Raw genomic sequence first — 27775 nt, 5'->3', positions numbered from 1 at the left:
CGGAGTTCGAGACCAGCCTGGCCAATACGGTGAAACCCTGTCTCTACTAAAAATACAAAAATTACCGGGCATGATGGTGACACCTGTAGTCCCAGCTACTCGAGAGGCTGAGGTGGGGAATTGCTTGAACCTGGTAGGCAGAGGTTGCAGTCAGCCGAGATTGCATCACTGCACTCCAGCCTGGGCAACAGAGTGAGGCTCTGTCTCAAAAAAAAAAAAAAAAAAAAAAATACAAATGCCAACAGTCTTCTTGTCGAGAAGTCATGCAAATCAGAATTCAGAGAGTGATCTGTTTTAAGTGCTGAAAGATAAACCAACAATCAATAAACAATCTGTCTGTCTGGAATAATATACCAGTGAAAATGCCTTTTAAAGTGAAGCAGAAACAAAGGCTGACATCAGAGATGGAGAGAATTTAGACAGCCAGATGTGAACCCAGAAAATCTGAGACAGGGCTCAGTTAATTTTTATTTTATTTTAAAGACTGAGTCTTGCTCTGTTGCCTAGGCTGGAGTGCAGTGGTGCGATCTCGGCTCACTGCAACCTCCGCCTCCCAGTTTCAAGTGATTCTCCTGCCTCAGCCTCCCGATTAGTTGGGATTACAGGGGCCTGCCACCACACCCGGCTAATTTTTTTGTATTTTCAGTAGAGACGAGGTTTCACCATGTTAGCCATGTTAGCCAGGATGGTATCGATCTCCTGACCTCGTGATCCACCCACCTCGGCCTCCCAAAGTGCTGGGATTACAGGCGTGAGCCACCGCGCCCGGCCGCAACTCCTAATCTTAATAACGGAGAAAGAGGGAGGCTTACGGCTCCATGCAACTCTGGAAAAAATATGGAAACATCAGTCCTTCAAGTGGCAGAAACAAAAGAATGACATCTGGCCGGGCGCACTGGCTCACGCCTGTATTCCCCGCATTTGGGGAGGCTGAGGCAGACGGATCATGAGGTCAAGAGATCGAGACCAGCCTGGCCAACATGGTGAAACCCTGTCTCTACTAAAAATACAACAATTTAGCTGGGCATGGCCGGGCGTGGTGGCTCACGCCTGTAATCCTAGTACTTTGGGAGGCTGAAGCAGATGGATCATGAGGTCAAGAGATCGAGACCAGCCTGACCAACATGGTGAAACTGTCTCTACTAAAATTACAAAAATTAGCTGGGTGTGGTGGCATGCGCCTATAGTCCCAGCAACTTGGGAGGCTGAGGCAGGAGAATCGCTTCAACCTGGGAGGCGGAGGTTGCAGTGAGCCGACACTGCGCCATTGCACTCCAGCCTGGGTAACAGAGTGAGACTCCGTCTCAAAAAAAAAAAAAAAAAAAAGAATATCTTCATAGACCCTATTCCAAAAGCTGTCTTGTTCCTACTTTGCAGGGGTAAGAACACAGACATTGCTTTCAACACACTATCCCTCCCTAAACTAATTTCTGCAGACAATGACATTTCCACACGTATTTTAGACTGATCTGCTTTCACTTTTGGGGGCTGTTTAAAGCACCCAGGCCTGGGTGAACACCCCCCAAATTCAGAACTTTGCCAGCGTGGGGAAGGAGAGGGCTGGGAGAGTCAAATCTTGCTTCAGTGTTTCTATGGGGAGATCTCGCACATCCAAGAGAGGAGCAGGTACACTGGCTGTGCTGGCTGCAGCCCCAGGCTGTCTTCTCTGTCTGCAGGGTAGGCACTTTGGGGCAGAAGTGGTCAACAGCTCCAGAAGCTACTGGTCAGCATCAGGCTTTAAAAGACCCCCTTGCAGCACTGTTCACAATAGCAAAGACTTGGAACCAACCTAAATGCCCATCAGTGAGACTGGATAAAGAAAATGTGGCACATAGACACTGTGGAATACTATGCAGCCATAAAAAAGGATGAGCTCATGTCCTTTGCAGGGACATGGATGAAGCTGGAAACCACCATTCTCAGCAAAGAAACACAAGAACAGAAAAGCAAACACCGCATGTTCTCACTCATAGGTGGGAGCTGAACAATGAGAACAAATGGACACAGGGAGGGGAACATCACACACCAGGGCCTGTTGGGGGGTGAAGGGCTAGGGAGGGAGAGCATTAGGAGAAATACCTAATGTAGATGACGGGTTGATGGGTGCAGCAAATCACCATGGCACATGTATACCTATGTAACAAACCTGCATGTTCTGTACATGTACCCCAGAACTTAAAGTATAATAGTAATAATAATAAAAATAACCAACTCCCTGGAGGCCAGGCCAGGCGCAGTAGCTCACACCTGTCATCCCAGCACTTTGGGAGGCCCAGGTGGGCAGATTGAGGTCAGGAGTTCGAGACCAGCCTGGGCAACATAGTGGAACCCTGTCTCTACTAAAATAATAAAAAATTAGCCTGGTGCGGTGACGCATGCCTGTAGTCCCACCTACTTGGGAAGCTGAAGCAGGAGAATCGTTTGAATCGGGAAGATGGAGGTTGCAGTGAGCTGATATCACGCCATTGCACTCCAGCCTGGGTGACAAAGCAAGACTGTCTTGCAAACAAAACGGTCTGGAAGCATGTAGCCTGGTTTTTTAGAGCAGTCTTGGGGGCTGGCTGGGGTAGATATGTCTGTGCTTCTTTTCCGCTGGAGGCTGCTAACTTCCTGTTACTCTTTTGATATCAGGCCCCTAGCTTCTTTGGGGCATGGGAATATCCAGTTTCTTCTGCCCCCCTAGAGAACCAGCCCGATACAACCATAGTGGTTTAAATGGTATCTCCCAAAAGATAAGTCCATGCCCTTCTCCCTAAAACCTGGGAAGGTGGCCTTATTTAAAAAAAAAAAAAAATAGTTGGCCGGGTGCGCTGACTCATGCCTGTAATCCCAGCACTTTGGGAGGCTGAGGCAGGTGGACTGCTTGAGGTCAGGAGTTCAAGACCAACCTGGCCTACATGGTGAAACCCTGTCTCTACTAAAAATACAAACATTAGTTGGGCATGGTGGCACATGCCTGTTATCCCAGCTACTCGGGAGGCTGAGGCAGGAGAATTGCTTGAACCCAGGAGGCGGAGGTTGCAGTGAGCCGAGATCAGGCCACTGCACTCCGGCCTGGTGACAGAGCGAGACTCCACCTCAAAAAAAAAAAAAAAGGGTCTTTGCTGTTACAATTAAGCTTCTCACCATGAGATCATCCTGGATTATTTAGATGGGCCCTAAATGTCACAGCTAGAGTTTTGTTGTTGTTGTTGGTTGCTTTGTTTTTTGTTGTTGTTTTTTGTTTTTGTTTTGACAGAATCTTGCTGTGTCGCCCAGGCTGGAGTGCAGTGGCTGGATCTCGGCTCACTGCAAGCTCCACCTCCCCGGTTCACTCCATTCTCCTGCCTCAGCCTCCCGAGTAGCTGGGACTACAGGTGCCCACCACCACGCTCGGCTAATTTTTTGTATTTTTAGTAGAGACGGGGTTTCACCGTGTTAGCCAGGATAGTTTCGATCTCCTGACCTTGTGATCCACCTGCCTCGGACTCCCAAAGTGCTGAGATTACAGGCGTGAGCCACTGCGCCCGGCCTGTTTCTTTGTTTTTGAAATGGAGTCTCACTCTATCACCCAGGCTGGAGTGCAGTGGTGTGATCTTGGCTCACTGCAACCTCCGCCTCCTGGGTCCAAGCGACTTTCCTGCCTCACCATCCTGAGTAGCTGGGATGACAGGTGCCCCCACCATGCCCAGCGTAATTTTCATATTTTTAGTAGAGACGGGATTTCACCATGTTGGCCAGGCTGGTCTCCAACCCCTGACCTCAGATGATCTGCTCGCCTCGGCCTCCCAAAGTGCTGGGATGACAGACGTGAGCGACCATGCCTGGCCGACCGTGCCTGGCCGACAGTCACCTTTAGAATGTGAACAGTGGACACCATGATGGGGTCTCCTACCTCTGCCTGTGATGTGGACTGGCCCATCTCGATATGGACAAGGTGGGGAACCTTGACTCTGATCCTTGATTTTGGATGTTTCCTCGTGGATAATAAATATAAACCCAGGGTAGAGTGTGTGAGACAAGCTGGATGCATCCTGTCTTTTTTTTTTCTTTATTTTTTTAAGACGGAGTCTCGCCCTGTCACCCAGGCTGGAGTGCAGTGGCGCAGTCTCGGCTCACTGCAACCTCCATCTCCTGGGTTCAAGAGACTCTCCTGCCTCAGCCTCCTGAGTAGCTGGGATTACAGGTGCCCGCCACCACACTCGCCTAATTTTTGTACTTTTAGTAGAGACGGGGTTTCGCCATGTTGGCCAGGCTGGTCTCAAACACCTGACCTCAGGTAATCTGCCTGCCTCAGCCTCCCAAAGTGCTGGGATTACAGGCGTGAGCCACCGCGCCCGGCCAGATGCATCCGGTTTTTAAGCCCACCCAGCAGAGGTCTGTGCCTCACCCATCTACTAAGCTGCTGCTCTCTGCATTGAAGAAAGAAAGGAGAGGGCCAGGCACCGTGGCTCACGCCTGTAATCCCAGCAGTTTGGGAGGCTGATGCAGGCCGATCACCTGAGGTCAGGAGTTCGAGATCAGCCTGGCCAACATGGTGAAACCCCATCTCTACTAAAATTAAAAAACTTTGCTGGGCATGGTGGCGGGTGCCTGCAGTCCCAGCTACTCGGGAGGCTGAGGCGGGAGAATTACTTGAACCTGGGAGGTGGAGGTTGCAGTGAGTCGAGATGGAGCCACTGCACTGCAGCCTGGGTGAGAGAGTGAGACTCTAACTCAAAAAAAAAAAGGAGGGGGAAGATTCTCTGTCATTCCCTTCGAGCGAAGAGAGGGCATTGAGCCTCCTGGGCTGAAGCAAGGAGGAGTCTGCCCACTCATGTGTAAGTTAAGTGACAGAGATGACATGGTTCTGAAGGACAGGTGAAGTAGATGGGTCTGGACTGTTAAACTGTCAGCGTTGATAGCAGAGAAACCCGAGAGGCTGAAATGCCAGCTCCTCTTCTATTCCATCGACTTGCTGAAATGCCTTCCTACGCTTACCTTTGCGACTCCACCGTTTCTTGTAAAAGTCCAGGCTGCGGCCCCGTGGGGGTCGCATCTGTCTGCGAGCCTCCGAGAGGCAGATTTGAGACGGCTTTCGAAGGCTGCAGAAATGAAGTCTGCAGTAGCATATCGTCTTTGCCTGATTTGCACATGATCCAGCAAATAACCCAGCAACCCGTTGCCTCATCTGAGACAGCCTCAGGGGACAGCAAGGTGAGCGTGCTGCCGTTATGAATCTCTGCTTGTGGCAAATGCGTCTTTTGCGAAAGCCAAATCTGGCCTTCTTTTTGCACCAAATGCTCAGAAAGTAGAATTGAAGAGAAGCGGGTGCTTCAAGATCTGAAGCACATTCTCCAGGATGGGTATTCGAAGTCGGGGACAGGGACCTTGCTGCAGCCAGACCATTTCTTGCGATGTTTTCTTCTCAATCCTCAGCCTGGAGACTTAAATCTTGAGCTTCTCAGGCTGAAGATGAGCGGTGAATACGATGAGGCTTGGCGACTTCTCTGCAGGGTCTGCGTGTTATCACCACTTGGGAAGTTTGTGATCCTGATAACACTAGTTTTTCACGTCTTTTTTTCTTTTCCTTTTTTTTTTTTTTTGAGACAGAGTTTCGCTCTTGCTGCCCAGGCTGGAGTGCAATGGTGCGATCTCGGCTCACTGCAACCTCTGCCTCCTGGGTTCAAGCGATTGTCCTGCCTCAGCCTCCTGAGTAGCTGGGATAACAGGCATGTGCCACCACACCCGGCTAATTTTTGTATTTTTAGTAGAGACAGGGTTTCACCATGTTGGTCAGGCTGGTCTTCAACTCCTGACCTCAGGTGATCCACCTGCCTCGGTCTCCCAAACTGCTGGGAGTATAGGGGTGAGCCACCGCCCGTGGCCTAATTCTTCACATCTGAATAAGGTCACACTTAAATTTCCCCGAGCTCTGTCTTTCCTGAGTTAATGGTGGAGCCATTAAAACTGAGAGAGCACATCCGTTCTCAGGCAGCATTTGCTCACTTCGGAGCTTCATGGAAAGTTCTGCCTTCTCAGGGTGTGCTGTGGTTTTTCTCCTCTTTCTTCTCCTCCTTCTTCTTTCCCCCTCCTCCTTCTCTTCCTCTCTTCCTGCTCTTCCTTCTCCCCCTTCTCTTCTCCCTCCACTTCTCCTCCTTCTCCCCCTTCTCTTCTACCTCCACTTCTCCTCCTTCTCCCCCTTCTCTTCTCCCTCCACTTCTCCTTCTCCCCCTCCTTCCCTTCTCCTTCCTCCTCCTCTTCCTTCTTTCTCCTCTTCCTTCTTCCTCTTTTTCCTTCTCCCCCCTCTTCTCCCCCTCTTCTCCCCCTCTTCTCCCCCTCTTCTCCCCCTCTTCTCCCCCCTTCTCCCCCCCTCTTCTCCCCCCCTCTTCTCCCCCCTCTTCTCCCCCCCTCTTCTCCCCCTCCTCTTCTCCCCCTTCTCCCCCTTCTCCCTCTTCTCCCCCTCCTCTTCTCCCCCCTTCTCCCCCTCTTCTCCCCCCTTCTCCCCCTCTTCTCCCCCCTTCTCCCCCTCCTTTTCTCCCTTCTCCCCCTCCTTTTCTCCCCCCTTCTCCCCCTCCTTTTCTCCCCCCTTCTCCCCCTCCTTTTCTCCCCCCTTCTCCCCCTCCTCTTCTCCCCCTCTTCTCCCCCTCTTCTCCCCCTCCTCTTCTCCCCCCTTCTCCCCCTCCTCTTCTGCCCCCTCTTCTCCCCATCCTCTTCTTTCTCCTCCCCCTCCTCTTCCTCTTGTCCTCCTCTCCCCCCTCTTTTCCCCATCCTCTACTTTCTCCTCCTTTTCCCCTTCCCCCCCTTTTCCTCCTCCTTCTTTCTTCTCCACCTCTTTCACCTTCTCCCTCTTCCCCCTCCCCTTCTCCCTCCTTGTCTTTCTGCTCCTCCCTCCTCCTCATCTTCCCCCTCCTCCTCATCTTCCCCCTCCTCCTCATCTTCCCCCTCCTCCTCCTCATCTTCCCCCTCCTCCTCATCTTCCCCCTCCTCCTCATCTTCCCCCTCCTCCTCCTCTTCCCCCTCCTCCTCCTCCTCTTCCCCCTCCTCCTCCTCTTCTCCCTCCTCTTCTCCCTCCTCTTCTCCCTCCTCTTCTCCCTCCTCTTCTCCCTCCTCCTCCTCTTCTCCCTCCTCCTCCTCCTCTTCTCCCTCCTCCTCTTCTCCCTCCCCCTCCTCTTCTCCCTCCCCCTCCTCTTCTCCCTCCTCCTCTTCTCCCTCCTCCTCTTCTCCCTCCTCCTCTTCTCCCTCCTCCTCTTCTCCCTCCTCCTCTTCTCCCTCCTCCTCTTCTCCCTCCTCCTCTTCTCCCTCCTCCTCTTCTCCCTCCCCCTCCTCTTCTCCCTCCCCCTCCTCTTCTCCCTCCTCCTCCTCTTCTCCCTCCTCCTCTTCTCCCTCCTCCTCTTCTCCCTCCTCCTCTTCTCCCTCCTCCTCTTCTCCCTCGTCCTCTTCTCCCTCCTCCTCCTCTTCTCCCTCCTCCTCCTCTTCTCCCTCCTCCTCCTCTTCTCCCTCCTCCTTCCTCTTCTCCCTCCTCCTTCCTCTTCTCCCTCCTCCTTCCTCTTCTCCCTCCTCCTTCCTCTTCTCCCTCCTCCTTCCTCTTCCCCTCCTCTTCTCCACTTCTCCACTTCCTCCTCCTTCCCCCTCCTCCTCCTGTGCTTTCTCCCTCCTCCTGTTCTCCCTCATCCTCCTCTCCCTCCTCCTTCCTCTTCCCCTCCTCTTCTCCACTTCCTCCTCCCCTCCTCTTCTCCACTTCCTCCTCCTTCCCCCTCCTCCTCCTCCTGTGCTTTCTCCCTCCTCCTCTTCTCCCTCCTCCTCCTCTTTCTCATCCTCCTCTTCTCCCTCCTCCTCCTTTCTTTTCCTCCTCCCTCCTCTTCTCCCTCCCCTTCTTTCTCCCCTTCTTTCTCCTCCTTCCTCCTCCTTCTCCCTCCTCCTCTTCTGCCTCCTCCTTCTTTCTCCTCCTCCTCTTTCTCCTCCTCCTCCTTCCTCTCCCCCTCCTTCCTCTCCCCCTCCTTCCTCTCCCCCTCCTTCCTCTCCCCCTCCTCTTCTCCCCCTCCTCTTCTCCCCCTCCTCTTCTCCCCCTCCTCTTCTCCCCCTCCTCTTCTCCTCCCTCTCCTCCTCCCTCCCCCTCCTCCTCCTCCCTCCCCCTCCTCCCTCCCCCTCCTCCTCCTCCTTTTCCTCCTCCTCCTCCTTTTCCTCCTCCTCCTCCTTTTCCTCCTCCTCCTCCTTCTCCTCCTCCTCCTCCTTCTCCCCCTCCTCCTTCTCCCCCTCCTCCTTCTCCCCCTCCTCCTTCTCCGCCTCCTCTCTCCTCCTTCTTCTCCCCCTCCTCCTTCTTCTCCCCCTCCTCTTCTCCTTCCACTTTCTCCTCCTTCTCCTCTGTCCTCTTTCTCCCTCCTCCTCTTTCTCCTCCTTCTCCCTCCTCTTTTTCAGAGAAGTTCTTGCTCTGTCACCCAGGCTGGAATACAGTGGTACAATCATAGCTAACTGCAGCCTCAAACTCCTGGGCTCAAGCAATCCTCCCACCTCAGCCTCTCAAGTAGCTGGGACTGTAGGCATGAGCCACCATGCCCGGCTAAATTTTTAAAATTTTTGTACAGACAGTTTCCCTATGTTGCCCAGGCTGGTCTCAAACTCCTGGCCTCCAGTGATCCTCCCATCTCAACCTCCCAAAGTGCTGGGATTACAGGCATGAGCCACCATGCCTGGCCTATTACCTTGTTGTTATATCAAGTTACTTCTTTATAGCTGGGGCTAGCTAGATACCTGGAATTTTCCATGTAGAAACTCAAGATTTTCCTTTATTTTCACACGTGGGTTCTGCAGGCCCCTAAAAAGAAGGGTCTCTGCTCCATCTCTGAGCCATGGTTTATAGGAAGATTGAAGACAAAACTTGGGCACCAGGACCTGGGCTGAACCTCCAGGATCTGTGTCTGGGTCTACAGTTTCTCCTGCAGCAGAAGGTTGAAGCATCCCTCATAAACCTGACTCTGAACTTGGGGCCCCCACGGAGCTGGGAAAAACAGGCACAAGAATTGGGGGTGGCACTGGCACTTAGAGCCAAGATAAGGGGGGTGGGAACTCTGAGCTTTGGCCATCATGCTTTGTTCTAAATTTCTTCCTGAGGCCAGGTGTGGTGGCTCACGCCTGACATCCCAGAACTTTGGGAGGCTGAGGTGGGTGGATCACGAGGTCAGGAGATCAAGACCATCCTGGCTAACATGGTGAAACCCAGTCTCTACTAAAAATACAAAAAAATTGGGTGGGCGTGGTGGCGGGTGCCTGTAGTCCCAGCTACTCGGGAGGCTGAGGCAGGAGAATGGCATGAACCCGGGAGGCAGAGCTTGCAGTAAGCCGAGATTACACCACTCCACTCCATCCTGGATGACAGATCGAGACTCCATCTCAAAAAAAAAAAAATAAATAATTTCTTCCCGAGGGTCCTGCAGAGAGTCACCCCACAAGCCAGTTAACAGTTCTGCTGACCCTAGATTTCTAAATGTCTTCCCTTCCTTAACCAATTACAAATCAGAAACATCTTTGAATCTACCTATGGCCCATAAGCCCTCACTTCAAGACATCTCACCATTTTAGATCTAAACGGATGTATAACTTGCATGTATTTGCAAACCAAAAGGCCTCTGAGACAGGTCTTAATCAATGTAGAGGTTTATTTTGCTGAGGTTAAGGACCGTGGTCCATGACACAGCCTTAGAAGGTTCTGAGAACATGGGTCCAGCGTGGTTGGGTTACAGCTTAGTTTTTTTTTGTTTTTGTTTTTTCTGTTTGTTTTTTTTTTTTTTTTTTGAGACAGAATCTTGCTCTGTCGCCCAGGCTGGAGTGCAGTGGTGCAATCTCAGCTCACTGCAACCTCCACCTTCCAGATTCACACCATTCTCCTGCCTCGGCCTCCCGAGTAGCTGGGACTACAGGTGCCCACTGCCACACCTGGCTAATTTTTATATTTTTAGTAGAGACGGGGTTTCACCGTGTTAGCCAGGATGGTCTCAATCTCTTGACCTCGTGATTCACCCACCTCGGCCCCCCAAAGTGCTGGGATTACAGGCGTGAGCCACTGTGCCCAGCCTATAGCTTAGTTTTATACCTTTTAGGGAGACAGAAGTTACAGGCAAACACATAAATCAGCACATGGAAGGGACACATTGGTTTAGCCCCAAAAGAGGGGTTAGGCTTCCAGGTCATAGGTGAATTTAAAGACTTCTTTGGCCAGGAATGGTGGTTCACACCTGTAATCCCAGCACTTTGGGAGGCCAAGTCAGGCGGATCAATTGAGGCCAGGAGTTTGAGACCAGCCTGGACAACATAGCAAAACCCTGTCTCCACTAAAAATGCAAAAAAAAATTAGCTGGATATGGTGGTACATGCTTGTAATCTCAGTTACTCGGGAGGCTGAGGCTTGAGAATCCCTTGAACCTGGGAGGTGAGGGTTGCAGTGAGCCAATATTGCACCACTGCACTCCAGCCTGGGTGACAGAGCTAGACTCCTTTTTTTCTTTTTTTGGAGACAGACTTCTTGACTGGCAATTGGTTGAAAGGGTCAAGCTCTCCCTGAAGAGTTTGAAATCAGTGGAGAGAAATGCTTGGGTTTAGATAAAGGGGGCTGCAGAAGCCAAGGTTTTTGTTATGTAGACAAAGCCTCCAGATAGCAGGCTACAGAGGGAATGGATGGTGAACACGTCCCATTGGGCGTTAACAGGTGTCAGAATCTCCAGAAAGGACCTCGTACATCTCTACACAAGAGATGGCTTCGCAGGGCCATTCTAAAATATGTCTAAGAAGTCTATTTTGGGGTCAAATACTTTGATTCCTCCAGGGCCTGCTATCTGTCATGTAACGCTCTACCAGAGTCAAGTTGGAGTTTGCGATCTCATTGCACAAAAAGTCTGGTCCATCTTAAACTCTCTGTTTTAATGTTAATGCTGGTCACTGGTGCCTAAGCTTCCAAGGGAGGCAGGTCCAACCCCCATTTCCTGTCATGGCCTGAACTAGCTTCTCAGGTTGCTTTGAGAACCCCTTGGCCAACAGGGGATCCGTTCAATCTGTTGGAAATGTTAGAAGTGTATTTTTTTTTTTTTTTTTTTTGAGATGGAGTCTCCCTTTATTGTCCAGGCTGGAGTGCAGTGGCATGATCTCGGCTCACTGCAACCTCCATGTCCCGGGTTCAAGTGATTCTTTTGCCTCAGCCTCCTGAGTAGCTGGGATTACAGGCACGTGCCACCTTGCCTGGCTAATTTTTGTGTTTTTAGTAGAGACCGGGTTTCACCATATTGGCCAGGCTGGTCTCAAACTCCTGACCTCAGGTGATCCACCCACCTCAGCCTCCCAAAGTGCTGGGATTACAGGCGTGAGCCCCCGTGCCTGGCTAGAATTGTATTTTTTAATTTGAGGTGTGTGTGTGTGTGTGTGTGTGTGTGTGTGTCAGGATCCCTCTGTGGCCCAGGCTGGAATACTGCGGTGGCAGGATCTCGGCTCACTGCAACCTCTGCCTCCTGAGTTCAAGTGATCCTCCTGCCTCAGCCTCCTGGTTAGCTGGGATTACAGGCGTGTGCCACCATGCTCGGCTAATTTTTGTATTTTTATTAAAGACCAAGTTTCACCATGTTGGCCAGGCTCGTCTTGAACTCCGGGCTGGTCTTGAACTCCTGACCTCAGGTGATCTGCCCACCTCGGCCTCCCAAAGTGCTGGGATTACAGGCATGAGCCACTGCACCCAGCCTATTCTTTAAATTGTGTGTGTGTGTGTGTGTGTGTGTGTGTGTGTATGTGTGATTTTGGAGTCTTGCTCTGTCACCCAGGCTGGAATAGTGCAGTGGCACGATCTCGGCTCACTGCGACCTCTGCCTCCTGGGTTCAAGTGATTCTCCTGCCTCGGCCTCCTGATTAGCTGGGATTGCAGGCGTGCGTCACCATGCCCGGCTAATTTTTGTATTTTTAGTAAAGACAGAGTTTCACCATGTTGGCCAGGCTCGTCTTGAACTCCGGGCTGGTCTTGAACTCCTGACCTCAGATGATCTGCCTGCCTCGGCCTCCCAAAGTGCTGGGATTACAGGCGTCAGCCCCTGCACCCAGCCTGTTCTTTAAATTGTGTGTGTGTGTGTGTGTATGTGATTTTGGAGTCTTGCTCTGTTGCCCAGGCTGGAATAGTGCAGTGGCACGATCTCGGCTCACTGCGACCTCTGCCTCCTGGGTTCAAGTGATTCTCCTGCCTCAGCCTCCTGATTAGCTGGAAGTACAGGCATGCGTCACCATGCCCGGCCAATTTTTGTCTTTTTAGTAAAGACAGAGTTTCACCATGTTGGCCAGGCTGGTCTCGAACCTCGGACCTCAGGTGATCTGCCTGCCTCGGCCTCCCAAAGTGCTGGGATTACAGGCGTGAGCCACTGCACCGGGCCGACCCGTGCATTTTTTTTTTTTTTTCTGACCACATATCCTTGACCCCCTAGGGACACAGTTAATGCTGTACAGTTAACTTTCCTTCTCCAAAGCTCTTGGCAGAATTCAGGTAACTTATTTTATCCTAATGAAATAGAAAACAAAGGGCCCTTTGATGTTTATATTGACTCCTGTCTCCCAGCGGAGACAAATCACAAGGAAAACAAAAAGCAAAAATACTTACCCTTTAGGGTTCCCTTCATGTATCACAGTGAGCTGCAGGGAAGCTCACATGAATGTAATTTAGAAAAGCTTTCTGTGGCCGGGCCCGGTGGCTCATGCCTGTAGTCCCAGCATTTTGGGAGGCCGAGGGAGGCGGAACACGAGATAGGAGTTCGAGACTAGCCTGACCAACATGGTGAAACCCCGTCTCTACTAAAAATACAAAAAAATTAGCCAGGCGTGGTGGCGGGGGCCTGTAGTCCCAGCTACTTGGGAGGCTGAGGCAGGAGAATGGCATGAACCTGGGAGGCGGAGCTTGCAGTGAGCCGAGAACGCACCACTGCACTCCAGTCTGGGCAACAGAGCAAGACTCCATCTCAAAAAAAAAAAAAAAAAAAAAAAAAAGGGTCCCTCTCCAGACCCCGAGAGAGGGTTCTTGGACCTCAGGCAAGAAAGAATTTGGGGCAAGTCCACAGAGTAGAGTGAAAGCAAGTTTATTAAGAAAGTAAAGGAATAGGCTGGGTGCAGTGGCTTATGCCTGTAATCCCAAAATTTTGGGAGGCCAAGGCGGGTAGATCACTTGAGGCCAAGAGTTCGAGGCCAGCCTGACCAACATGGTGAAACCCTGTATCTATTAAAAATATACAATCAGCCAGGTGTGGTGGCACATGCCTGCAATCCCAGCTACTTGGGAGGCTAAGGCAGGAGAATTGCTCGAATCCGGGACTTGGAGGTTGCAGTGAGCCACGATGGTGCCACTGCACTCCAGCCTGGGCAACAAGAGTGAATCTCCATCTCAAAAAAAAAAAAGTAAAGAAATAAAGAATAGCTACTCCATCGCAGAGCAGCCCTGAGGGCTGCTGGTTGGTTATTTTTGTGGTTGTTTCTTGATGATATGCTAAATGAGGTGGATTATTGATGAGTTTTTCTGCACAGTGGAGGAGATTTCCCAGAGTGAAGGGTTCCTCCTCCTTTTAGACCATATAGGGTAACTTTGAGTCATGGCCATGGCATTTGTAAACTGTCGTGGCGCTGGTGGGAGTGTCTTTGAGCATGCTAACACATTATAATTAGCGTATAAAGAGCAGTGAGGATGACCAGAGGTTGCTCTCTTTGCCATCTTGGATTTGGTGGGATTTGGCCGGCTTCTTTACTGCAAACTGTTTTATCAGCAGGGTCTTTATGACCTGTATCTTGTGCCGACCTCCTGTGACTTAAAATGCCTAACCTCCTGGGAAATGCAGCCCAGTCCGTCTCAGTCTCATTTTACCCAGCTCCCTATTCAAGGTACATTCACTCTGGTTCCAACGCCTCTGACACTAGGTTCCAGGGATTAGGGCATGAACATATTGTTTTCATGACCCTATCTAGCCCACCATAGTAAGGAAACACTGAACAAACACCGTGCTTATTAAGTTTCCAGGCAGGTGCCTCTATATCCCAGCTTCATTCTTGTGTTCTTTTCTTCACAAGTATTTTCAGAGCTGCCCTTGGCCATCTGCAAGATGCACGGTGAAAGAAACGGATGCTTGCTCTCAGCACACACTTCCTTCCCTGACAGTTTCTCACCTAGCAGTAATTTTGGTGTCCCAAGGGAAATGTTGTCCTTTGCCCTTGTGGGCTTACTGAAAATCAGCTCATCATGAGGAAGATTAATCAAAGACATACAATTTTTTTTTTTTAACTGCAAGCATGAGGAGAATCACAGAGGGTGGACTCAATATCCCAATGGGGGCAAAATTCTTCTGTAACCTCCTTTCAGATGGCAAGAGGGGACATGGGGAGTGTAGGTAATTCTGTTGAGTGGTAATAAGTGATGGCTAGGAAGATTGAATGGATACTTGGGAGAATGAATAGGGGAAGAAACAGATTGACTTATTAGTGGTTCTCTTTGGAAATTAAATACTCCTTGAAGACCAGTCATTACCTTGTAAAAAGGTCTCCTCGAGCAGGCTTACATCTTAGCATTCTTTCCTGTAATCAAGAAGAAGAGCCCAGGAAGGGAGTGAAAGTGAATTGTAATAATCCCTACATGTTAAGGGAGGGACCCTGTGGGAAGTCATTGAATGATGGGGGCAGGTGCTTCCTGTGTTGTTTTTATGATAGGGATTATCTCACAGGATCTGATGGTTTTATAAAGGCAGGTTCCGCTGCACATGCCCTCTTGCCTGCTGCCATGGAAGATGGGCTTTTTCTCCTCCTTTGCCTTCCACCATGATTGTGAGGCCTCCCCAGCCATGTGGAACTGTGAGTCCATTAAACCTGTTTCCTTTATACATTACCTAGTCTTGGCTATGTCTTCATTAGCAGTGTGAGAACAGACTAATACAGAAAGGAAAAAAAAAGTGTTTAACTTGGTGGATGTTTCTGGTTTTTATGTCAATAGGGGAAAAGTCCCTTCTAAGGTCTTTTAATCTCTAAGGGTTTTTAATTTAAAATATTCGTTTTACAAAGGAGCCATATTTTGGGGTGAAATTCTCTGTACAGAGCCGGTAATTCATCACAGAAGAGATAATTCTGTTTTATCAGAGACTGACCAAGAGCTATGTTGATCTTGTGTATTTGGGGGATTACTCTTTGCTCAGCTGATGTTCAAGGAAGGCAATGGCTTTGGGAAAAAGTTCAATATGTATCCGTGAAACTGCTAACCTTTGGGAGTTACCGTAGTTTGGATATGGGTTATTTGCTCCCACCAAATGTCATGTTGAAATTTGATCTCCAGTGTTAGAGGTGGGGGTAGTGGGAGATGTTCGGGTCCTGGGGGTGATGCCCTCCCTCAGGGCTGAGTAAGTTCTCACCTTATTGATTCCCTCAAGAGATGCTTGTCAGAAGAGTCTGGCACCTCCAACCCATCTCTCTTTCTTCCTGTGTCTCTGTGTGATCTCTACACACTGGCTCCCCTCTGCCTTCCATCATGAGTGGAAGCTCCTTGAGGTCCTCAAGGTCCTTCTGAGAAGAAGATGCTGGTGCCATGCTTCTTGTACAGCCTACAGAACTGAGAGCCAAATGAACTACTTTTCTTTATAAAATACCAGCCTCAGGTGTTCCTTTCTAGCAACATAAAACAGACTAAGACAGGGCCCCATACTCATAGCTACCTTTTCGTGTATGACTGAAATGAGACGAGGAGGACACAGACACACACAGATGGATGACCCTGTGAGTTCTCAGGGAGAAGATGGCATCTACAAGCCAAGGAGAGAGGCTGCAGGAGGAAGCAGCCCTGCAATGCCTTGGTCTCAGACTTCCAGCCTCCAGGACTCTGGGAAATAAATATCTATTGTTTAAACCACCTGGTCTGTGGTCCTTTGTAATGGCAGCCTTAGCCAACTAATATACTCCTCAAAAGCCTGACACATATGCTCATTTGGAAATTTGGGAGGTGTGCTTGGAAATGACATGATTGAAAGTCTACCAGGCATTTCACATCAATCCTCCCGTCATCCTCTCCAAACCTCCGGGATGGCTTGCCTTTCTCTCTTGTAAAAATCACTTCTCCCTTCTGACCACATAAATATTCCAGATAACAGACTCTTCAGAAACAAGTGCTCACACTTGGTTCTCTGTTAACTCTTCCTAAAGACACCAGATACTGGGGGAGAGATTGGGGCTGGAGGGGCGACTGACCGACAAAACCCAGACTGCAGGGTAGGGAGAGGGGAGCAGAGACATGTCAGATGAGTTTCACAGGTTTTCTGAAGCCACAGCTCTTACTGTGGGCTCCTGGGGTTGCTAACTGCCTGTTATGGGCCAAATTGTGTCCCTCTCCAATTTCATACGTGGAAGTCTTGATCCTCAGGACTTCAGACTGTGACTGTGTTTGGAGATGGGGTCTTTAAAGAGGTGACTAAGGCACAATGAGGTTATTAGGGTGAGCCCTGCTCCTATAGGAATGGTGTCTTTACAAGAAATGGAGATGAGGACACAGACACAGAGGGATGACCCTGTGAGGACACAGGGAGAAGACGGCGTCTCCAAGCCCAGGAGAGACGCCTCAGGAGGAACCAGCCCTGCCCACACCTGGATCTCAGACTTCCAGCTTCCAGGACTGTGGGAGAATCAATGTCTGTTGTTTATAAGCCACCCAGTCTCTGGTATTCTGCGATAGCAGCCTGAGATGGACTAAGACATCTCATAAGAAGAAGAGATGAGGACACAGACACAGACAGAGGGAGGACCCTGTGAGGACACAGGGAGAAGACGGCGTCTCCAAGCCCAGGAGAGACGCCTCAGGAGGAACCAGCCCTGCCCACACCTGGATCTCAGATTTCCAGCCTCCAAGACTTTGGGAAATAAATATATATTGTTTAAGCCACCCAGTCTGTGGCCATTTGTCATGGCGGCCTTAGCCAAGTAATATACTCCTCAAATCCTGGCAAATATGCTGAACTGGAGGTTTGGGGGGGGTGGTTGGAAACTCAGACCCCGAAAAATTTCGATTTCTATTGGAAGGATGATTGAGACTGCAGATGTGTAGTATATATACCTGCTGATCTATCTCCTAAAGGAAACACATCATTCCCAAGCAGTTGTCTTTGTGTGAAGATGCATTTTGCAACCATCCATATATAATGTGTGAGGCCTTTTTACGAGGCTGGTTTAATTAAAAATTCACATCCTTCTGACATCTTAAATATAAGAGCATTAGGATATGCGGCTTTAAGAGTTTGTAGTGGCTGGGATTTTGAGGAGGGATGTTTTGTCCTTAGCTTGGGAAAACAGGTTCTATTGGACATCTGTTCAGCTTAGCTATTATTCTTTTTTGTTACAGAAGTATAATGGGGAATTTTTTAGAAACACATCTATTACATTTGATGTTGTGTCATATACGTAACGGAATGTTTTTATTCCTGCAAACCCCATAAAAGCCAGTGATGCATTTTCACAGCCCTCTCCTGGCAGAAAACTGCCCTTGAAATTTCTGGATCAAGAACATATTTTCTGATGGCTTTTTTAATTTCTGGTGATTTCTCTCAAAAGCTTCAACTTTTCCCCTCCTGTTAGAATACAGGTGAGTAGTAAAGTACTAACCATTTTTTATTTTCTTCTTACAGTAGATTTTTTTTATCACTTACAAATATAGGTGCCCCTGGCTTCAGAGAATCACACTTCTCCGTGCCACTAAATTCAGACACCACCATGGACTGCAAATTTGAGCAGAAGTGAGGTGTGTCACTTGCTATCAGAAGCCTGGGTCATGGTTGCACTTGGAGAACAAAATTTTTTGAAAATATTTAAGTTCTGGGATACATCTGCAGAACGTGCAGGTTTGTTACACAGGTATACATGTGCCATGATGGTTTGCTGCACCCATCAACCTATCATCTAGCTTTTAAGCCCCACATGCGTTAGGTATTTGTCCTAATGTTCTCCCTCCCTCACCCTCAACCCCCTGACAGGCCCCAGTGTGTGATGTTCCCCTCCCTGTGTCCATGTGTTCTCATTGTTCAACTCCCACTTATGAGTGAGAACGTGCGGTGTTTGGTTTTCTGCTCCTGTGTTAGTTTACTGAGAATGATGGCTTCCAGCTTCATCCATGTCCCTGCAAAGGACATGAACTAATTCTTTTTTATAGCTGCATAGTAATTCATGGTATATATGTGCCACATTTTCTTTATCCAATCTATCACTGATGGGCATTTGGATTGGTTCCATGTCTTTGCTATTGTAAATAGGGCTGCAATAAATATATGTGTGCATGTGTCTTTAGGGTAGAATGATTTACAATACTTTGGGTATATGCCCAGTAATGGGATTGCTGGGTCAAATGGCATTTCTGGTTCTAGATCCTTGAAGAATTGCCCCACTGTCTTCCACAATGGTTGAACTAATTTACACTCAACAGTGTAAAAGCGTTTCTATTTGGAGAACATCTTTTGTTCTCTCTCTCCCTCCCTGAGACTGGAATTATTCCAGAACAGGGCTGCTTTATTGCCCTGGGTCCTTGTCTTAAGATGACAAATAGTGAAGCCCCCATTGGTGAGCAGGTAGTATGGGTGAGAAACAGACTTTGGTGATGTTAGCTGCTGAGACTCTGGGGTTGTTTGTTATGGCAGCATCACCTGGTCTGTCCTGACTAATACACATATCAATGATTTACTTTTCATCGAATTACTTTGTTCAGCTGTGTGCTAATAGAATGAAAATGCTTGTTTGTGCAAAAAACACTAGCTAATAATATAGACCCTTAGTTCCACCAGCATTTTCTACCTTGTATTCCTTGGTGCAAGGACTTAACAAATTATTTGGCACTTGCACAAGGGTGTTCATGTGAAGAGGCAGCAGCTTAATTTTGCTTGTTTCCTAAGCCATCTGTTCAGGGTGGTCTAGACACAGAGTGGACAGATGAAGGATAATGACCCAATGAAGACATTTTCCAGGACACATTCCCTGGCTGTGCTGTGGAGGTGACCACATTTAAGTCTAGTAAGGTTAAAGATCAGAGCTGAATACTGCTGAAACTTGAGCGTCCTAAAAATTCCTTGTTAAAGGTATCCTGTGGAGAGATCCGAGGTCTCACTACACGATTTGAAAATGGTCTTATTTGGAGGGATCAGATTAATCAGCTCACAACAAGATGCTTGTATACTTGTGGTATTGAGATCTCAGTGACAGATACCTTTTTGTTTTTTCTTTGAGACACAGTCTTGCTCTGCTACCCATGCTGGAGTGCGGTGGCAATCCCATAGCTCACAGCCCCCTTGAACTCCTGGGCTCAAGATATCCCTTCAACTCAGCTTTCTGAGTAGCTAGAACCACAGGCCTGTGCCACCACAGTTGGCTAATATTGTAATGGTGAAACCTTCACCTGTACAAAAAATAAAAAATAGCCAGGTGTGATGGTGCACACGTGTAGTCCCAGCTCTTTGCAACCTCTGCCTCCTGGGTTCAAGCGATTCTCCTGCCCCAGTCTCTCGAGTTGCTAGGACTACAGGCACCCACCACCACGTCTTAATTTTTGTATTTATTTATTTATTTTTTTAACAGTGACGGGATTTCACCATGTTGGCTGGTGTTGAACTCCTGACCTCAAGTGATCCACCCACCTCGGCCTCCTAAAGTGCTGGGATTACAGGTATGAAACACTGTGCCTGGCTGTAAAATGTTTCTTATTGGACCTAAAAGGGTGCCTGGCTCTTAGTTGATTATCTGCTGGTTCTGGAAAGGAAGGAAGGAGAAAAAAAAAAAAAAGGCAGGGGAAAGAGGATTCTCTATAGAATGTGGATTTTTCCTGCAAGGGACGGCTTTGCAGGGCCATTTCAAGGTATGGCAGAGACACGTGTGCATGTGTCTTTATAGCAGCATGATTTATAATCCTTTGGGTATATACCCAGCAATGAGATGGCTGGGTCAAACGTTATTTCTAGTTCTAGATCCCTGAGGAATCGCCACAAGGTGGGAGGATTGCTTGAGCCTAGGAATTTGAGGCTACAGGAAGCCATGATTGCACCACTGCACTCCAGCCTGAGCAACACAGTGATGTTGCCCAGGCTGGCCTTGAACTCCTGACCTCAAGCACTCCTCCTACCTTGGCCTCCCAAATTGCTGGGATTACAGGTGCGGGCCACCGCACTCAGCCGGTGTTGAATACTTTCTGATGGCAGGTTGAGAAGACATGACGGGTAGGAGAAATAAGTTCCTAGGGCCAACCACATGGGGGCAGACTTTGTTGGGGCACCATGGCAACAGTTCCCAGTGGCAGGACCTGACGTTTCAGGAGCTAGGGAGAAGGGAGGCCATGGAATACAGGTTGAGGCGTGGTAAGGACAGTCCCAAATGTTGCCTATCCAGGTTTTGTTCAGCAGAAGTCTCAGTTGTTGATTCCTTTTGTGGGCTGAAGGTATAATTTGGCTTTTTCTGCCCAGTATGATGTTTGTGAGATTCATCCATATCATCCAGATGCAGGAGCCTCCTGGATTTTACAACTCAGGGTACCTTGGGGAACTGGAGGCAGAGCTTACTCCTGTTAATAACTAAAATAATAACAGTGATAGTTGACATTTACCCAGCTCTTGCAGTGTCTAAGGGGCTATCCCAAGAGCTTCCTTTATGTGCGTTGCCTCGTTTAATTTTACAGCCTTCTCATCATGGTTACACCATTATTATCTGAAGTTGCAAGTGCACAAACTGAGACCTAGAGGGTTTCAGGACTAGCTGTGCATGCCTGGAAAAGTTTATGACAGTGCTGGGTTTCCAGCTTCATTCAGTGTGGCTGAGAGCTTGTAACCACCAGGCTTCTGCCCACAGGAAGCAAGCAGGATGAGGATGGACTGGGTTCCTGGTAATCTTGATTCTGACTCTTTTATAGTAATTAGACACACATCTAGCTGAGGTGCCATCAGCCCTGTTGTTTCCTGAGGTAGCTTTGAAGCTGATGGTAGGGTCGGCTTTTCAACTGTGCCTTTGCAGCCCTTGGAATAAATTGCATTGTAGGAAGCACTGAGTCACCATCTTCAAAGCAGGCAGCAAAGACCTTCAGAGCTGCTCCAGGGAACACAGACAGCTCAGCTAAGTTTGTTTGCCTTCTGGAAATGTCAGATTTGGGGGTTCATTGCATTTGTCAGGGGAGCAACACGCCTCTGTTTGACATCGCCTCACCCTGCCGTGAGGCTGTGCTTCTCTTCTCTGCTCCTGAAGGTCTCAGAGAGCCAGGCTGCAGTCCAAGTGTCACCCCTTAATTTCAGCAGGCAGGCTGTTCTCCCGTGTCAGGGAACAACCTGAGTTTCAGAAAAGTGTCAATTTTGTGCTGCCAAGGAAGAATTTGGGCTTAGGCAAATTGTAAGGTCATAGCAGATGCAAGCCCCAAATTTAGTTCTGAATCGTGTTTTAATTATGATTTCAGACAAATGAAACACATTGAAATATGTGACAAGCATAAATGTAGTCACACCACCTACATTGGGGAATGACTTGTCCTGCAGCATTTTGGGGTGGGGAAGAGGGAAATTCCCAACATTGTGTTAAAATATCCTACATAAGAATATAGAATTAATCAACTGAAATACTAGATTTTTTTTGTTTTTACTCCAAAGACTAGTTAAACATACTCATGACACAAGAGTCACATAGTCTACTTTTGGACTTAAAGAGAGAAACTAGGAGCTCAGAAAGCAGACTTTGATTGGCGTTAAGCACTGGGTAAGTGGGAAGAACAGGGAGAAGAATGAGTTTCTATCCTTCATCCGTCTTTGTTCTGCTGCCTGTAAGCCCAGTTCATCTGTTGTCGTTTTTTTCCCAAGTGGATCCAGTACAGAATGCAGCATCTACCAACCACAGGCACTGGATGTGACTATGCCTTGGTGAGCTTTCTTTTTGGGAAAACATGAAATCACAGGCATTATTACTGCGTCTGCGAGTGTTGCCGGCAGGCCTAGCAGTGAGACCCTTCACTCTCTCGGGAGATCACACTGGTCTGTTTTAATTCGCTTAATTGTGCACTAAGGCTTATCTTTTCCTTGCTGGTGCTTGCCCTTAGTTTATCATGCGAGGCAATTAAGATTCATTGGTTGGCCGGGTGCAGTGGCTCACGCCTGTAATCACAGTACTTTGGGAAGCCGAGGCAGGCGGATCATGAGATCAGATCGAGACCATCCTGGCTAACACAGTGAAACCCCGTCTCTACTAAAAATACAAAAATTACCTGGGAGTGGTGGCAGGAGCCTGTAGTCCCAGCGACTCCGGAGACTGAGGCAGGAGAATGGCGTGAACCGGGGAGGCAGAGCTTGCAGTGAGCTAAGATCGTGCCACTGCACTCCAGCCTGGGCAACAGAGCAAGACTCCATCTCGAAAAAAAAAAAAAATTCATAGGTAAGGAATGCATGGAGGGCTCTTTTATAACATATCAATGCACAGCATAGATGGAAAGCATTCTTAGATCAAAAGAGCATGCCCAGGTTATTTCCCCAAATGAAACTAGCCATAAACAGACTGAGGTCCAGATGGCAACTCACCACTAGCAGCTCCCTGGAGAGCTCCACACACGCCTACTGACAGACAGTCACCATCCCCCTGCTGCCATCACGGTCTTCTGACGCTGCTGGTAGTTTTGACCATTTTCATACTTCATGCAAATACATCATAGAGTGGGTGATTTTGGGAATTGAGGGTATAATTCAGCCTTTTCTGCCTAATACGATGTTTGCGAGATTCATCCATGTCATAGCGTGTCAATATAGCTGTTTCATTGTCAATGATGTTTAGCATTTTCTTGGGCCAACACGTCACGACTTATTTATCCACTCTGCTGCTGATGGGCATTTCAGAAGTTTCCCATTCGCAGATACTGTCAATCAGGTACCTGGGAGCACTCTCGTCCATAGCATTTGTGACGTATGTGTGGCTGTTGCTAGGGAGTTTCTACCCAGGGGTGGACTTAGCGCACCATGGTCTGCAGGACTATTTTGAAAAAAATGCTGTAAATTCGGTGAAAAGAGGGAATGACTGATGACAAAAATCCTACCACAAAGAAGGTGGTAGTGGGCAGAATATTCTACAGAGATCATCTCACTCTTCGTGCACATCCCCACTAAACTTAGGAGAAACTTAAAGGGAAGAAATCTTTGCCCAAGGTCACTCTGTAAACACCTAAGATCCTTCCTCCTTCCCTGGATGGCTTGTATTCTAACAGAAGCTCGGATAAATTCTGAAGTGAAGGGTTGGTATTTGATTGAAACTGATTTTGACATGATTTGTGAGTTTTTAAACCTTCCCAGGGGCATTCATTGCCTTAAAATTCTAAAAAAAATTCAGGGCCATCTTAAAAGAGCTGATGGTTATAGACAAATCAGGCCATCTAGCAGAAGCATGACAGAATTGATGTAAAATGAAACTCACCCTATAGACAAATCAGACCATCTAGTAGAAGCATGAAAGAGTGGATGTAAAATGAAACTCACCTATAGACAAATCAGGCCATCTAGCAGAAGCATGAAAGAATGGATGTAAAATGAAACTCACCTATAGACAAATCAGGCCATCTAGCAGAAGCATGAAAGAATGGATGTAAAATGAAACTCACCTATAGACAAATCAGACCATCTAGTAGAAGCATGAAAGAATGGATGTAAAATGAAACTCACCTATAGACAAATCAGGCCATCTAGCAGAAGCATGACAGAGTGGATGTAAAATGAAACTCATTGTGGCATATTGGAACACTCACTATCTTAGTCTGTTTTTTGTTGCTATGACTGAATACTTAAGACTCCATAATTTATAATGAAAAGAAATATATTTATGACAGTTCTGGAGGCTGGGAAGTGCAAGGACGAGGAGCTGCATCTGGTGAGGACCTTCTTGCTAGTGGGGACTCTCTCTGGAGAGTTTTGAGATGGGGCAGGCCTGCTGTGGCACAGAGGCTCATGAGAGAAAAACAACCTGGCTTTTGATTGCAGACCTGCTTTTTTGATAACTAACCAACACCTTTGATAATTCATTAATTGATTAATTCATGAAGGGATTAATCCATTCATGAGGGCAGAGCCTCATCTAAACACTCTTACCTTGGGAACCCAGCCTCAACACGACTTTTGCTAAGGGCAAACCATATTCTAACCATAGCACTTACAAACCATCTGCTTATGTTGAATTAAATTTAGGTGGTTGAATACACACTCAGAGCTGTGACTGTTTGGTTTGATTTATCTCAAAAAGCTCTCAAAGTCCTCATGCTCTACTGAGCCCTCTCTCTCAGTATAGGTGGCATTTGCTACATAGCTGGACACTGAAGTTGGCAGCTGAACTTGGCTAGCAATAGGAGAGAGACTGATGGGTTAGAGTCATTATAAATTAGTACTACTTTATATTTGTTAGAAAAAAATTGCAAAACTCAACTATTATTATTAATCTTATCATTATTTTGAGATAGGGTCCTGCTCTATCGCTCAGGCTGGAGTACAGTGGTGCAATCATAGCTCACTGCAGCCTCAAACTCCATACCGTAGCTCTGACAATACTGTAGCTCTGACCATAGCACAGCTCTGACCATAGCACAGCTCTGACTATATCGCAACTCTGACCGTACCTCAGCTCTGACCATACCACAGATCTGGCCATAGCACAGCTCTGACTGTACTGTAGCTCTGACTATGCTGTAGATCTTACTATCCTGCAGCTCTAATCATACTACAGCTCTGACCATACCTCAGCTCTGACTACTGCAGCTGTGATCATACTGCAACTCTGACTATACCGCAGCTCTTACCTACTGCAGGTCTGATTGTGCCACAGCTCTGACCATGCCACAGCTCTGACCCTACTGTAGATCTGACTACACTTCAGCTGTAACCATATTGCAGCTCTGACCATACCCTAGATCTGACCATGCTTCAGCTTTGACCATCCTGAAGCTCTGACCAGACCGCACGCAGTGCTGACCATACTGTAGATCTGACTATGCGGCAGTTCTAGCCATACTGCAACTGTTACCACACGGCAGGTGTGACCATACTGCAGCTCTGACCTCACTGCAGATCTGACTATGCTGCAGCTCTGATGCTAGCACAGCTCTGATCATGCCGCAGGGAGTGAAGGAGATCAGAGAGAGAACTAAGGCTACAATGCTGTTTGCATAGCTTGTTGGCACGGCTGCCAGGGATCTTGGATCCAAAGTTAGGAGTGCTGCTGCTGCTTCTCCCAGGGATGGGTCTGCCTCAGTATCCCTGCAGAGTCGGTCCTGGGGGGTGGGGCAGCCATGCACACGTGGTCTCTGTGGCCAGTGTTCCGGTGGGTTTCAGAGCAGCGGCTGAAACTGTCAATGAAACCCCCAATGTCTGACATCTCAGAAGGCTTCTGAGGCCTCCCACATGGCAGCTTTTTTTTTCTCTTTAAAATATAAACTTTTTTCATCCTTTACTAAGAAATAACCTTTCCCTATACACTTGTCCTCAGCAACATACACCATACCCAATAATTACAAATGGTCAGTGCATCTGTGAAAAGATTATTAACATGCCAGATAATGAAAGAAATACAACATTAGAAAAAAGAGGCCATAATTGCCCATACGTTTGGCAAACATACAAAGAAAATTGACAATACTGACAGGTTTCAGGGTATGGGGCAAGAGGATTATCTGTTAAGGATGGAAACTGGTAACATCAACTCTAGATGGCCCATTTACACATTATTTGGAGAGATTAAAACAGTACCCATCCATTGAACCAGCAATTCAATGTGTAGGAGTGTAGCCTACAGGTCGCAGGTGCACAAAGACTGTGTAAAGGGAATTGGCTGCAAAATGGTATTGATTTGCAAACCACTGGGAATGAATTGGAATCAATTTACACGTTTATGGTTAAGGGTTATATACAGTTGTTGGTTGCCAGCAACAGAAATAGACTCTAGTTGATTGAAGAAAGTTAATAGATATTGGGCAGGTCAGATAAAGGATGAGAAGATTAGGGAATTATAGGTAGAACCCCACGAAGGCTGGTGGATAAGAAGTCCTTGTGTATACACCATGTGTATACCCGCCATGCCCCACTTATACACAGCCTGCTTAGGACACAGCTTTGTTGAATCACCTGTAGACCCCAGAGTCCTCTGTTGAAGTGCTCTTGCTTCCATCGTGAATAATTACTGAACTTTTTTTGTTTTCTTACATCCTTCCCTCAGAATTCAAGGTCCCTGATAAGACATCTTTGAGGTCAGGCATAAATCATCACTTCACATCTTCACGGCAATGCAATGAAGACAAGTATCTGCCTCCTCGGGTCTGTCTAACAAGGAGCAAAGCCTGGCCTCCCACCAGCATCCAGGCAATAGTGGATTCCCTCTCCATAGATGTCAAAAAAGAAACAGATGCTCCTGCAGGTGAAATGAGCTTTGGTCCACGGTGTAACACAGGCTGTGCAGAAAATCAAAGAGGAATCGACCCAGAAGTATTCCCCAGGACAAATCCTTCAGAGGGAAAAGGCAAGTGGTACAACTCTTTATTTCATGATTCTACTAGAAAAAAAAATAGCGGCATTCATTAAAATATTGAGATAATTGGCAGGTAGAATGAACCAAAAACAATTAACAGAGGTTCCCAGGAGAATGGAGGACAATTGAGACAGGGTGTGAGGTGGAGAGGCATAATTTGTTCTAGTGATCCTGTCATTCCAGCCTTTCCAATGATAATATATTGATGAATGCATTGCCCAGATAACATTTTAAAAGGTTTTAAGTGGCTGGGCATGGTGGCTCACGCCTGTAATCCCAGCATTTTGGGTGGCCGAGGCAGGTGGATCACCTGAGGTCAGGAGTTTAAGACCAGCCTGGCCAACATGGAGAAACCCCGTCTCTACTAAAAATACAAAAAATTAGCCAGGCGTGGTGGCACATGCCTGTAATCCCAGCTACCCGGAAGGCTGAGGCACGAGAATCACTTGAACCCGGGCGGAGGCAGAGGTTGCAGTGAGCCAAGATCATGCAATTGCACTCTAACCTGGGCAACAAGAGCAAAACTGTGTCTCAAAACAAACAAACAAAAAGGTTTAAAGTGGCCGGGTGCATGACTCCATCTCAAAAAAAAAAAAAAAGTATGCATGAATTTCCCATACGTCTGTGATAGTCACATACTTGGAAGACAATGGAAGTGTCTCATCCCTGGGACTGAGCTGCCTAGAAGGAAGACACCCTCTCTTTCGGAGCCTCCAGGATCCCTAAATGACCTGTCTTAGCTCAACTTCCCTAGAAGCGATATCCCACGTGCACCTGCCTGATCTCCCGGGGAAACCTGGAGAAAGAACGGCCCCTCCTCCCCAGGCTGCCCCAGTTTGGGGAAGAAGGTTGAGTTACGGCTCTGTCCTATTAGTCACGGGCTGTCTGCTCTAATGAGAAATCAGTTCACCATCCAGGCTTCTCTGCTGAAGTGGCATCCACCAGCCCAGGGAAATTCCGATGAGGAGGGGACAGCCGGGAGCCACTAGCAGCCAGGATTCACAGCAGCTTGGACTTGCTATGCATCCATCATACGGCCAGGGCACCAACACGACATCCCACTGAAGCCTTGTGTGTGAGGACGAGGCTCTGATTATTTTTTTTTTTTTATCTTGCCTAAATTCCTATCTAAGGGGTCTGGCGGGGGAGTCATGCCATACAAACCATAATACATTCTCATCAGATGGGTTTTATTTAACCCTGTAGATCGTGACTTACTTTCCCATCTGACTCTGGCATGACAAGGAAGAAAATCAAAATATTTTATCCCCAAAACACATTTCTCTGTCATATC

At 47.9% G+C, this 27775-nt stretch overlaps 1 long non-coding RNA gene across 1 annotated transcript in view; it reads left to right on the top strand.

Moving 5' to 3' along the window:
• The window catches only part of LOC129475140 (uncharacterized), an 84575-nt gene extending 57495 nt beyond the window's left edge, over positions 1-27080 (top strand). The window contains exons 4-6 of the long non-coding RNA XR_010119742.1: positions 17642-17825; positions 19546-19633; positions 26173-27080. This is a non-coding gene — a long non-coding RNA (uncharacterized lncRNA). The remainder of the gene's footprint in view (positions 1-17641; positions 17826-19545; positions 19634-26172) is intronic.
• Positions 27081-27775: the final 695 nt, after the last annotated feature.

The sequence above is a fragment of the Symphalangus syndactylus genome, chromosome X, assembly GCF_028878055.3.
Source record: "Symphalangus syndactylus isolate Jambi chromosome X, NHGRI_mSymSyn1-v2.1_pri, whole genome shotgun sequence".
Classification (NCBI taxonomy): domain Eukaryota; kingdom Metazoa; phylum Chordata; class Mammalia; order Primates; family Hylobatidae; genus Symphalangus; species Symphalangus syndactylus.
The sequence above is the reverse complement of the archived record's forward strand: the minus strand, read 5'-3'. Positions and strand labels throughout refer to the sequence as shown.